A 12952-nucleotide genomic window follows, 5' to 3' on the forward strand; every position below is an offset into this window, starting at 1 on the left:
TATAGAAATAAAGAAAAGTTATGTCCAAAACCATGATGAGGAGCTTTATCTAGACACTTTTAGGATGCATGGATAGTCTGGTTTTCTGCTACAGATTTGCGTGCAGAAAGCCCAAAGTATATTAGGATGCCAGTAAAGTGAATGAGATTTTAAAGAGGTATTCCAGGATTTATTTTATCTTCATCCTTTGAGCCCAGGATGCCAATTTATAATACCATGTGTAATCTGCTTTTATTACCTGTATGCGCAGCTTTGTGCCATTTTCATACACAGGACCCACAACCGGAAGTACTGCAGGTCAGGGACAACAGTTCTGACGTTTACTGTTATCTCTGACCTTCCCTAGCATTCATGTGGCCAGAGACCATGACCCTCATTTACTAAGAGTGTTGGGTGGTATTTTATGTAGATTTAAAAAATGTGTTTTTTTTCCTGATTTGTTTATTATTATGGGCGTTGTGAGGGGTTTTGGCACAATTTATAATAAACATAAAGTAAACAAACAAACCGAAGTCAAATCATCCAATATGAGATATCATTTCACTTAACACAATATAATATATATATATATATATATATATATATATATATATATATATATATATTCCCAGGTAAGCTATTATAAAAAGAAAAATATAAGAGCAGAAATGTAACCCCTATGTTACTTCTGAATTTGAGTGTATATAATGTTGTAATACTGATTAAATGGTCAGGAGGGGGAGGCATAAATACTGTGTTCCCTGGGGCGCCATATTGAGCAAAAGGACAGGGATGCCAACCAGTTGTTGGGTTCCTTGGCTGATAATTGGGCTGCAGCCCAGGTGGTTACTTGGAACAGTGTTGGTCCTTTTTGTGCTTTGGTAAAAGGAAGACATCAATCTTGGACCCTTGTAGGTGGCTTGTGGGCTAGAGGGGAAGGTTTGTGGGGGGCCTCTCTCCTTTAGAAGGGTTTGCAATAGATTTAATCATTGGGAACATTTCTGTGTAACACATTGCCGCTTTTTTCACCTGGGTGATAGACCACTACCTCAATTCTTTAAAAAGTAGATTGAAAATCCCTATTGAGATTCTGCCCTGGTCAGACTAGAAGTCAAGGTCCATTGCTGCTGCAGTGCTGACCCCTTTGCCAGTATCATTATTTCATAAGATCACAGAATATGTCACTTTAATTTTTATTCCACAAACAGTCCATTTTCCCATCCCCTTTTGGTCATTGGGTACCATAACAGCTATCTCATACTTTATGGTTTGCTAAGCCCACAGTTATCTAAATCTGCAGATCTCTTAGAAATATGTACTGTATTTTTCGCCATATAAAATGCTCCAGCATATAAGATGCACCCAACTTTAAAGGAGGTAAATCTAGAAAAAAAAGATTCTGAACCAAATACAATGTAAAGTATAGGACAGTGATCTTCAACCTGCCGACCTCCAGATGTTGCAAAACTGCAACTCCCAGCATGCCGGGAGTTGTAGTTATGCAACATCTGGAGGTCCGCAGGTTGAAGACCACTGGTATAGGAGGTAATACTCACGTGTACCCACCTCTAGGGACCTGTCACCGCTGCCCTGGATGTCGCCCTCCATCGCTGTCGCCGTGTCCCTGGGGTTTCCCCGTCGCTCCAGAACGTCTCTGCTGCCCGGGATCCTCGCTCTCCGTCGCCGCCATCACGTCGCTACGCACGCTGCTCCTATTGGATGACGGGACGGCGTGCGGGACAACGTGATGACGACGAAGGAGAGCACCGGCCATGCAGGGGATGCCGGCATGGAGCAGTCATTCGCCGATCGGACACAGAGGAGGCAGGTAAGGTCCCTCCTGGTGTCCTATAAGCTGTTCGGGATGCCACGATTTCACCGCCGCGATCACGAACAGCGCGACTGAGCAGCCAGGTTAGTTTCACTTTCGCTTCAGACGCGGCGGTCAGCTTTGATCGCTGCATCTGAAGGGTTAATGCAGGGCATCACCGCGATCGGTGATGTCCTGTATTAGCCGCAGGTCACGGCCGTTGGTGGCCGCCGGGATCGCCGTGATATGACAGCGTTTTAATGTGTATTTGCCGTATAAGATGCACCAACTTTCCCCCCCCCCCAGTTTTGGGTCTTATAAGGCGAAAAATACGGTATGTGTTTCAGCACCATTTCATGCCTATGTATTCATAGTCAGCTAACACTTGGCTCATGTCTTCCGTTTTAATCTAAAAAAATATGACAGGTTTAGAACAAAAACACTGGCTGGCAGTCTAAATCCCACCTAATCGCTGAGGTTCTTTCAATGTGGGGAGCCCACATATACTCTTTACACGGAAAACCACAAAGCGTCCTGCAGCGTTGTATAATTGAGACCAAATGTTTGCCTTTCTCAACTCTAGACATAGGAACTTATAATTAAAGTACTAAATATAATGATTTCAGTAAACCAAATGACTATGTTGTTTCTCTCCGTCTAACCTTAACTTCTCAACCTGAATGTTGCTTTTTCTATGTAAATTATACTATATGTCTGTGAACATTTAGATCACTATATGGTTGAAAGTTGGAGTATGGAGCAAAATCAATGGGAACAAATTAAAAAAGCAATTAATAATGAGCATACCCTTTAAGGGGTACTCCGGTGGAAAAACTACTGTATATACTCGAGTATAAGCCGACCCGAATATAAGCCGAGGCCCCTAATTTCACCCCAAAAACCCAGGAAAAGTTATTGACTCGACTATAAGCCTAGGATGGGAAATACATCATCCCCCCCATGTCATCATCCCCCTTCATCATCACCCCGTCATCATCTCCCCCCTTCATCATCACCCCGTCATCATCACCCTGTCATCATCCCCCCCCCCCTTCATCATCACCGCCTGTCAATCCCCTCAGTGGTCTTCAACCTGTGGACCTCCAGATGTTTCAAAACTACAACTCCCAGCATGCCATCGGCTGTCCGGGCATGCTGGGAGTTGTAGTTTTGAAACATCTGGAGGTCCACAGGTTGAAGACCACTGCGCGGGCCTTCGTCATCATCCAGACCCCCCCCCCCCCTTTAGTTTTCTACTCACCAACCATCGGTGGAAAGGAAGGGTGAGCTGGTCCGGGCCATCTATGCTGCAGGGACCGTCCGGTGGGGAGGGTTAGTCATTCCAGGCTGTACATTTTCACTGGGAGGCCCTCTTCTCCGCTCGCTCCGGGCCGGGCTGGCCCCGGACTAGTGACGTTGCCTTGGCGACGACGCACAGGGGCGTTCATGCACGTCCCTGTGCGTCGTCGCCAAGGCAACGTCACTAGTCTGGGGCCGGCCCGGAGCGAGCGGAGAAGAGGGCCTCCCGGTGAAAATGTACAGCGTGGAATGACTAACCCTCCCCACCGGACGGTCCCTGCAGCATAGATGACCTGGACCACCACACCCTTCCTTCCCACCGAGGGTAGGTGAGTAGAAAACTAAAGGGGGGGGGGGGGGGGTCTGGATGATGACGAAGGCCCGCACAGTGGTCTTCAACCTGTGGACCTCCAGATGTTGCAAAACTACAACTCCGGGCCTGCTGGGAGTTGTAGTTTTGAAACATCTGGAGGTTCGCAGGTTGAAGACCACTGATGAAGGGATTGACAGGTGGAGAGTTCACTCGAGTATAAGCCGAGGGGGCGTTTTCAGCAAGAAAAATCATGCTGAAAAACTCGGCTTATACTCGAGTATATACGGTATTTTTTTTTTTTTATTTTTTTTTTTTTACTTATCAGCTGCTGTATACTACAGAGGAAGTTCTTTTCTTTTTCAATTTCTTTCCAGTCTGACCACAGTGCACTCTGCTGACACCATGTCAGGAACTGTCCAGAGATGTTTGCTATGGGGATTTGCTCCTGCTCTAGACAGTACCTGACACAGACAGAGGTGTCAGCAGAGAGCACTGTGGTCAGACAGAAAAGAAATTAAAAAAGAAAAGAACTTCCTGTGGAGCATACAGCAGCTGATAAATACTGGAAGGAATAAGATTTTTAAATAGAAGTAATTTACATATCTGTTTAACTTTCTGGCACCAGTGGATTAAATTTTTTTCCCACCGGAGTACCCCTTTAACATATAGAAGAACCACAGCTCAATCCTGGTGCCCAATTGTTTATGCAATGCTAAAAAAGCTCTGTGTGCCCTAGGGCAGTGGTTCTCAACCCCTTCGGCGACCGTACCCCCAAGGCCTGAAAATATGTCCGCGGGTACCCCCTCATGCGGAACTTGCGCGCGAGGGGTACCCGCGGACAAAAGGCGTGTTCTTACCTTTATACTAATGCATCCCCCCTCCATCTTAATCCCCTTGTGCTATTATTCCCCCTCCGTCTTAATCCCCCTGTCCCACTATTCCCACCTCCCTCTGATCCCCTTTTGCCATTATTATCCAATATGGCAAAAGGGGATTAAGATGGAGGGGGGAATAATAGCACTAGGGGATTAAGATGGAGGGGGGGAGGATAATCAACCCCCCCCCTCCATCTTAATCTCTTGTACCATTATTCCTCCCTCCCTCTGATCCTCTTGCACCATTTTCCCACATCCATCTTTACCCCTTGTCCCATTATTCCCCCCTCCATTTTAATCCCTTTGTGCCATTATTCCCCCTTTCAGTTTAATTCCCTTGCACCATTCCCCCTTCTTCTGATAACCCTTTTGCCATATCTGATAACAATAGCAAAAGGGGATCAGAGGGAGGGAGGAAAAATCACACAGGGGGATTATATGGAGGAGGGGGAATAATGACACAAGGGGATTAATATGGAGGGGGGGATGGTTGAAAATTCCCCCTCCCTCTGATCCCCTTTTGCCATTATTCCCCCCTCCCTCTGATCCCCTTTTGCCATTATCCCCCCTCCCTCTGATCCCCTTTTGCCATATCAGATAATAATAGGGGATTAAGTTGGAGGGGGGGGAAATGGCAAAAGGGGATCAGAGGGAGGGGGAATATTGGTACAAGGGGATAAAGATGGAGGGGGGAATGATAGCACAAGGGGATCAAGATGGAGGGGGGGGGATAATCAACCCCACCCCCTCCATCTTAATCCCCTTGTGTCATTATTCCCACCTCCCTCTTATCCCCTTTTGCCATTTTACCCCCTCCATCTTAATCCCCTTGTGCCATTATTATCCAATATGGCAAAAGGGGATCAGAGGGAGGGGGAATGGTGCAAGGGGATAAAGATGGAGGGGGAGAGGGATAATGGGGGGGGAGTAATAAAGCACAAGGCATTACATTTTAATGCCTTGTGCTTTATTACTCCCCATCCCCCTCCACCATTATCCCTCTCCCCCTCCATCTTAATGCCTTGTGCTCCGTCCCATACAGTCCCCCCCTGCATCCCATACAGTCCCCCCTCCGTTCCATACAGTTGTTTAACTGGCGTCCTGCAGTCCCGTTGCCTGCTCCTTCACGGGATGTTCGGCGGGGCCGCACTGACGTGTGATGTCCCCCTGCACTGTGCAGAAACTCCGCGCAACGTCAGGGGAGACCACATGTCTCCCCGGCAACCATGCAGCCGCGGCTATGCGCTGACAAATACTGGCCAATGCATGGCCGGTATTTGTCAGTGCCTTGGCGTACCCCTGACAGCCCCTGGCGTACCCCTAGGGGTACACGTACCCCAGGTTGAGAACCCAGGCCCTAGGGTGTTTTTATCACACTATTTTATTTCCATTTCATCAATAATAATCTTAATTTATATAGCACCAAAATTATCTGTAGTGCATTACAAATGGGGAAGTAACAAAGAGGCAAAGGGAATGATGAAAAGGAGGAACATTTTTAAAGACCTATGCAAAAGATAAATAAATAAATAAATACACCATAAGGCTAGGTTTCCACACGTTATTTTTCTAGCATTTTTTTATTTTATTTTTTTTTATAGAAAACTTCCCCTGCAGTTGTTGAGCAAAAGCTTGAAGTGAATCCAACAGTGAGGAGGAATATAAATCCTTCTCTGCCAGGGAGCACATGGTAGATGCTCACACTGGTGTGGTGTTCTGCGGCGGCCATTGTTGCTGTGGTGCTTTGTCTCTGGGATGGTGTGGCCCAGAGCTGGATGCCTGGTCAGATAACAGTGGGGCTGCCTGGCCACTGGGTCATTATTCCTATGGGTTTCGTGTTGTGGCGGTAGTTGTCGCCTCCTAGCGCTATGCGATTTTTAGTTTCGGGACCCGCTTCTATCAGGTGGCCTTGACGTGGTGAGTGGGATGCATGTTTTCATTAAAAGGTACTCTAACAACCTGTCAGTTTTTGAAATTATGCTGAGAAGCAATTAGATCGTAGTACAAGTTGTGGATGTGCGGCCATGTTCTGTTTCTCTATTGCTCAGTACCAAGTTATAATAAGCCTTCTCCTAACATGTTCATGCACAAATATTGATCTGGCACCACACCTCTGTTCACCACTACTTTCTCAGTTGTCACAGCTGGTAAGCTATTACTTTAAACTCCTAGAGGCAATGTACATGTGCCCTGGTATTAACTGCACAGTGACGTGCATGTCCGCCATTAACGCCTTTCCACTATAGGACGTATGGGTATGTCCTGGGAAGAAGGGGACTGGCATCGGAGTGGGATTTTGACATCATTCCATTCCATACCGTGCGGCCCCCGAGTGGAATCGACAGCCAAAGGCCGCAGATAATAGCCTGCAACGGTGATCAATGCTGCCAGGCTATTAACCTTTTAGATCCCGCATTTGGTTTCACCACGAGGTAATAGCATGGTCTCGGTCACCTGGCATGATGGCCGGAGGATGTAGTAACATGTAGTGTTAATAAAACCTCATGGTGAATACTAGCGTAAACGTAAAAATAATACCAAAGTCCAGACGTGCGGATTTTTGGTCACTTTGTATACCAGAAAAAAATTAATAAAAAGCTATCAAAAAGTCCCATCAAAACAAAAATGGTACTGATAAAAAATACAGATCACTGCACAAAAATGATCCCTCACACATCCCCGTATATGGAAAAATAAAAAGTTATAGTTTTCTTACACAAAGTTATAATTTTTTAAACTAGTAAAATAAAACAAAAAACGTATATAAATTGGGTATTTTTGTTATTATATAGTCCTACAAATAAGAATGACTTGATAATTTTACCGTACAGTGCACTGCGTAGAAACTAAACCCCCCAAAAATTTGCATAATGGTGTATTTTATTTTTCAATTTCACCCCACATATAATTTTTTTTGCTTCACTGTACATTTGTGGTAAAATGAGTGATGCCATTACAAAGTACAATTAGTCCCACAAACAACAAGGCCTATAGATGAACAATTGATGCAAAATTGGAAGAGTTATGGATTTTAAAAGGTGAGGAGGAAAAAATAAAAATGCAAAAAATAAAAATTGCTGCATCGTTCAAGGGTTAAATTGGAAGAGTTATACCTCTTAAAAGCCGAGGAGGAAAAAACTAAAATGCAAAAATGAAAATTGGGTGTGTCCTCAAGGCCAAAAAGGGCTGTGTCCTCAAGGGTTAAGGAAAGCACTTGGACTAAATACCTTCTTCATGACTGACTGATAATAAGTTCTTAAATCTTGTGTATTTGGGAAACTGGAAATTTTTTTCTAAAATATTTCAACATTTGCTTTCCGTTTTTGTAATAAGTCTGACTAGAAGCTTAGTAATAAATCTTTCCATCCAGTTACTGTTATGGGCGTTGAGTAGGTGTTTACACTGAGGTAGACATTGGTGAAGTTGCAGAATTTTATAGCATTGACAATGTTGCCAAGATTGCTCTTAGTTCTGAAAACCGTAGAAACATTTGCCAGCTCAGCCCCTATTTTCTTTACAACCCCACTGCAGCACAGGATCTGCATTTAACACTGATTTTATTTATTGCACAATAGATTCCATTATCGTATGTGTTCCCATTGGAGCCTATAATACAGTCACTTACAGCGCAGGCTAATATTGCACTCTGATAAACCTTTGCTATGTGAAGAATGTTTTTATTAAGTGATAGACATAAACAGTGCTTTCTATGAAAACAGTGTGTCATTTCCTGGCCCCTTAGTGACATTTGGCTGTAAACTGTAGAAGAGGTGTCAATGAGATTGCTAGCAGTTTCCTCTTAATAGGTTTCCTTACAGCATAGAGGACAATTGAGGCATCTGTAGCAGATCATTGGCAAAATTTCAGGATTAAAGGCTTCTTAAAACTCTTAGCCCTTGGGACCTTTCTCCTAACAAACACTTTTTTCCACTTTAAGGGGAAAAACTTTTTTTTTTTTTTCATATCAACTGGCTCCGGAAAGTTAAACAGATTTGTAAATTACTTCTATTAAAAAAAATCTGAATCCTTCCAGTTCCAGCTGCTGAAGTTTTGTTCTTTTCTGTCTAACAACAGTGCTCTCTGCTGACACCTCTGCCTGTCTCAGGAACTGTCCAGAGTAGCAGCAAATCCTCATAGCAAACCTCTCCTGCTCTGGACTGTTCCTGAGACAGACAGAGGTGTCAGCAGAGAGCACTGTTGTCAGACAAAAAGGAACAACTTCAGCAGCTGATAAGTAAAAAATTTTTTAATAGAAATAGCTGATAAGTAAAAAAAATGTTTATAGAAATAATTTACAAATCTGTTTAACTTTCTGGAGCCAGCTTTAAAACAGGATTAGATACATTCCTGGAACAAAATAACATTAATGCTTATGAAGAAATATAAAATCCCATCCCTTCCCCAATATCGCGCCACACCCCTACCCTTCAATTCCCTGGTTGAACTTGATGGACATATGTCTTTTTTCGACCGTATTAACTATGTAACTATGATATGAAAAGAAAAATGTTTTTTCATGGAATACCCCTTTAACCCCTTAAGGATGCAGGGCGTACCTGTATGCCCTGCGCCCGGTCCCGGTCTATAACGGGACCCTGGGCTAATAGCGTGCAGCACCGATCTCAGTGCCTCATACTATCAACCTTTTAGACTCGGCGATCAAAGGTGATCTCTGAGTCCTTAAGGGGTTAATATTTTAACTTTGTTCCACTTAATCTTACCCAAGTATTAGACAGAGACATTTTCCTAGAATCATTACAAGACTGGTACTTGCCAGATGAATGATCACGAGAAGGTTTTGAAATATACAAAAATGACCTCAAGGTTCCTATAATTGGTTTACTAAGTTTGCCACAACTAAATAAGCATGATGCGATTACAAATGATGGGTAAAGGGTATGTACATGGGTGAATTATTGGCCAAATGAATGTATGTAGGAACATTTCTTCCTGAAATTTAACCCATCTAAAAGGGCAAGCAATGAGATGACAAAAACACTTGTCTTATGATTGTATATGCAGGCCTATAAAAAAGATTTGGCTCTGAAATAACGTTGCAGCAGAGTCCCTTCAATAGGATTCTGCTGCACACGGTGACATTTCTGCCAGGGTGGACAGTCTGCTGTATAAATGGGCAGCTGACAATGATGAAATTAAAGGGCTCCCCAAAGAATCCGGTGGTCATTTGTTGCAATCCGCCCATTAAAGGCAGCTGCCACGCCCCCTCCCATAGACTTGCATGGGGAGGGGGGGGGGGTTGTGATGTCACGGCCCCCGCAGCCTGCACCCAGTGTTCGGAACAAAATGTTCAGAACGCTGGGGCAGTGGAGTACCCCTTTAAACAAGTGAAAGTCTACTAGTCTGACATTTGCATCAGACCATCTAAGAGTTATCAGTACCTAACAAAGATGTCTAACTGTTATTTATTTTCTTCTTGTTTTCTTTATTGTTCTTTATGTTGTGTGACTTTTTTATCTCACATCTGGAGGGCTGATTTCTTTTACATCAAGGGCAGAATGATTATACAATGCAATCTACTAAACCAACAAGGTTATCAGGGAACACTCATTCTAAAGCAATTCAGCCCTAGAAAGGGGAAGCCTAGAGACTTGCAGTAAACTTCAAGGAAAGTTATGGTACACTCTATGGAGGTGGTCTGCCCATATAGAGCATATTATCCAAATTATCAAAAAAGAGCCCTTTGCAAATGTGTGCTGCTTCTGAAGTAAATGGAATGTTCTGCTGTCTCAAAATGAGCCCTATGAATTTTATTTTGTTGTTCCTTAGGCTAAGTTTCTACTTGCTTTTTTTCTGGCAGTTTTTGGATATCTGCCTCTGCAGTTTTTGAGCCAAAGCTAAAAGTGCATTCAAAAGGAATAGGACATATAATGGAAGGACTGATGTGGCATGAAGAAGTGCTCCCAGTGCACGAAATAGCTATAGCTCTCCTGGCGTCCCTCTCCCTGATGCTGTAACCTGCCGATGCTTGAATAAACTACACAGCTTTCCACAGTGGTGAGTGCCATTGTGTTTTCTTTATCTTTGTTGATCTGGACTGTCTTGTCTCTGATTGAGCACCCCACTGAAGGCTATATAGCGCCTTCATTAAGCCGAAGTATTAGGAGATAGAGCAGCTGTGCCGGACTCTACTCCTATTGGATTGGAAAGGAAGGACTTATACTTCTCCTCCCTTATGGATCCACTTTTGAATTTGGCTCAAAAACTGCAGTGGCTGGTTTCCAAAAACTGCCAGAAAAAAAAAAAAAAAACAGGTGGAAACTTAGCCTTAATAAAGTTTAAACACAACAGAAAGCAAGAACATAATTGTATATCTTATTTTATGGGAATTTCCTTAACCCCTTCTTAACCATGCTAAATAAATACATGTATATATACATCAACGGTCAAGTTGGGAAGTATGGAGCAGGTGCCACCGTCAATGACTGAGATGACCGATCACGCTGATGCCACTCATTTAAGCCCCCTAAATGCTGCGTTTAATGAGATCTCAGCATTTAGGAGGTTGTGTGACAGGTGCCAGTCTTGTCAGACACCTCCGAACAGCAACCCTGCAATGCAGTTGCTAGGTTCTGATGGGTTACCAAGGGAACTGGAGGCCATCAGTATGCCTTCGTGTCTACCATGTTAACTCTTCTTATACAGTTTTCCCCTCAACATATACAATATTTATTGGTTCCAAGACCACTGAATGTTGAAAACATTGCTTGTTGAGTCCATAACTATAGCAATTGTCTTTGAATTGTCAACCCAACTAAGTAAAAAAAACATAAAGAATAAAGAAAAATAAATTCAAAAATATATATTGTGTATTGTGAACAATACAACTGTTTAACTATTGAGTAAAAAAAAGGCAGTTTTTGAGGACCCACACTTTGATTTTGTATCATGATTTTATAAGAAGATGGAATAAAGGTGATTTTTTTTTTATCTACCAGTGCTGTGATTTCCCCTTCCTGCTTTTGGATTCTGCCCTCTAACGGTTGAAGAGGACCATACTCAAATGCATGGGATAGGTGAGCAATATATAAACCTTTTTTTTTTTTTGCTATAGTGAATATATCTGTCACGATGCCGGCTGGCAGGTAGTGGATCCTCTGTGCCAGAGAGGGATTGGCGAGGACCGCGCTAGTGGACCGGTTCTAAGTCACTACTGGTTTTCACCAGAGCCCGCCGCAAAGCGGGATGGTCTTGCTGCGGCGGTAGTGACCAGGTCGTATCCACTAGCAACGGCTCACCTCTCTGACTGCTGATGATAGGCGCGGTACAAGGGAGTAGACAGAAGCAAGGTCGGACGTAGCAGAAGGTCGGGGGCAGGCGGCAAGGTTCGTAGTCAGGGTGGATAGCAGAAGTTCTGGTACACAGGCTTTAGACACACAAAACGCTTTCACTAGGCACAAGGGCAACAAGATCCGGCAAGGGAGTGCATGGGAGGAGGTCAGATATAGTCAGGGACCAGGTGGAAGCCAATTAAGCTAATTGGGCCAGGCACCAATCATTGGTGCACTGGCCCTTTAAGTCTCAGGGAGCTGGCGCGCGCGCGCCCTAGAGAGCGGAGCCGCGCGCGCCAGCACATGACAGCAGGGGACGGGAACGGGTAAGTGACCTGGGATGCGATTCGCGAGCGGGCGCGTCCCGCTGTGCGAATCGCATCCCCAACGGCCATGACAGTGCAGCGCTCCCGGTCAGCGGGACTGACCGGGGAGCTGCAGGGAGAAAGACGCCGTGAGCGCTCCGGGGAGGAGCGGGGACCCGGAGCGCTAGGCGTAACAGTACCCCCCCCTTAGGTCTCCCCTTTTTTTGTCCGGTGACTGCCTCCCCTGGGATGAGGACACCGGGAAGGAATGGATGGTTTCCTCAATGGCAGGCAGTACAGCAGGAGTAGGAATGGGGAGGGAGGGCAGAGGGTGAAGCTTGGCACGGGGCAGGGAGACACAAGGACGGGAGCCATGAGGGGACACAGAGGCTTGCCTGAAGGGACTGGGAGGGGGGGAGAGGCATTTTCTGTGGCAGGCAGAGTCCCTAACGACCTTAGGGGGACCGGATACAAGAGGAACCACAGGGTCACGGCAGGGAGTACTGGGAACCGGTTTAAGGCAGTCCTTGGAACAAGAGGGACCCCAACTCTTGATCTCCCCAGTGGACCAGTCCAGGGTTGGGGAATGGTGTAGAAGCCAGGGTAGTCCAAGGAGAATTTCGGAAGTGCAATTGGGAAGGACCAAAAATTCAATTTTCTCGTGATGAGGTCCGATGCACATTAGGAGGGGCTCCGTGCGGTAACGCACGGTGCAATCCAACCTGGCTCCGTTGACCGCGGAAATGTGGAGTGGCTTGACAAGACGGGTCACCGGAATGCGGAATTTATTCACCAAGGACTCCCAAATAAAATTCCCAGAGGCACCAGAGTCCAGGCAGGCCACGGCTGAGAGGGAAGAGCTGGCTGAAGTAGAAATCCGTACAGGCACCGTGAGACGTGGAGAAGCCGACTTAGCATCAAGAGACGCCACACCCACGAGAGCTGGGTGCGAGCGTGCGTTTCCCAGACGTGGAGGACGGATAGGGCAATCCACCAAAAAATGTTCGGTACTGGCACAGTACAGACAAAGATTCTCTTCCTTACGGCGATTCCTCTCTTCCAGGGTCAGGCGAGACCGATCC

The sequence above is a fragment of the Hyla sarda genome, chromosome 2 (genome assembly GCF_029499605.1).
Source record: "Hyla sarda isolate aHylSar1 chromosome 2, aHylSar1.hap1, whole genome shotgun sequence".
Taxonomy (NCBI): domain Eukaryota; kingdom Metazoa; phylum Chordata; class Amphibia; order Anura; family Hylidae; genus Hyla; species Hyla sarda.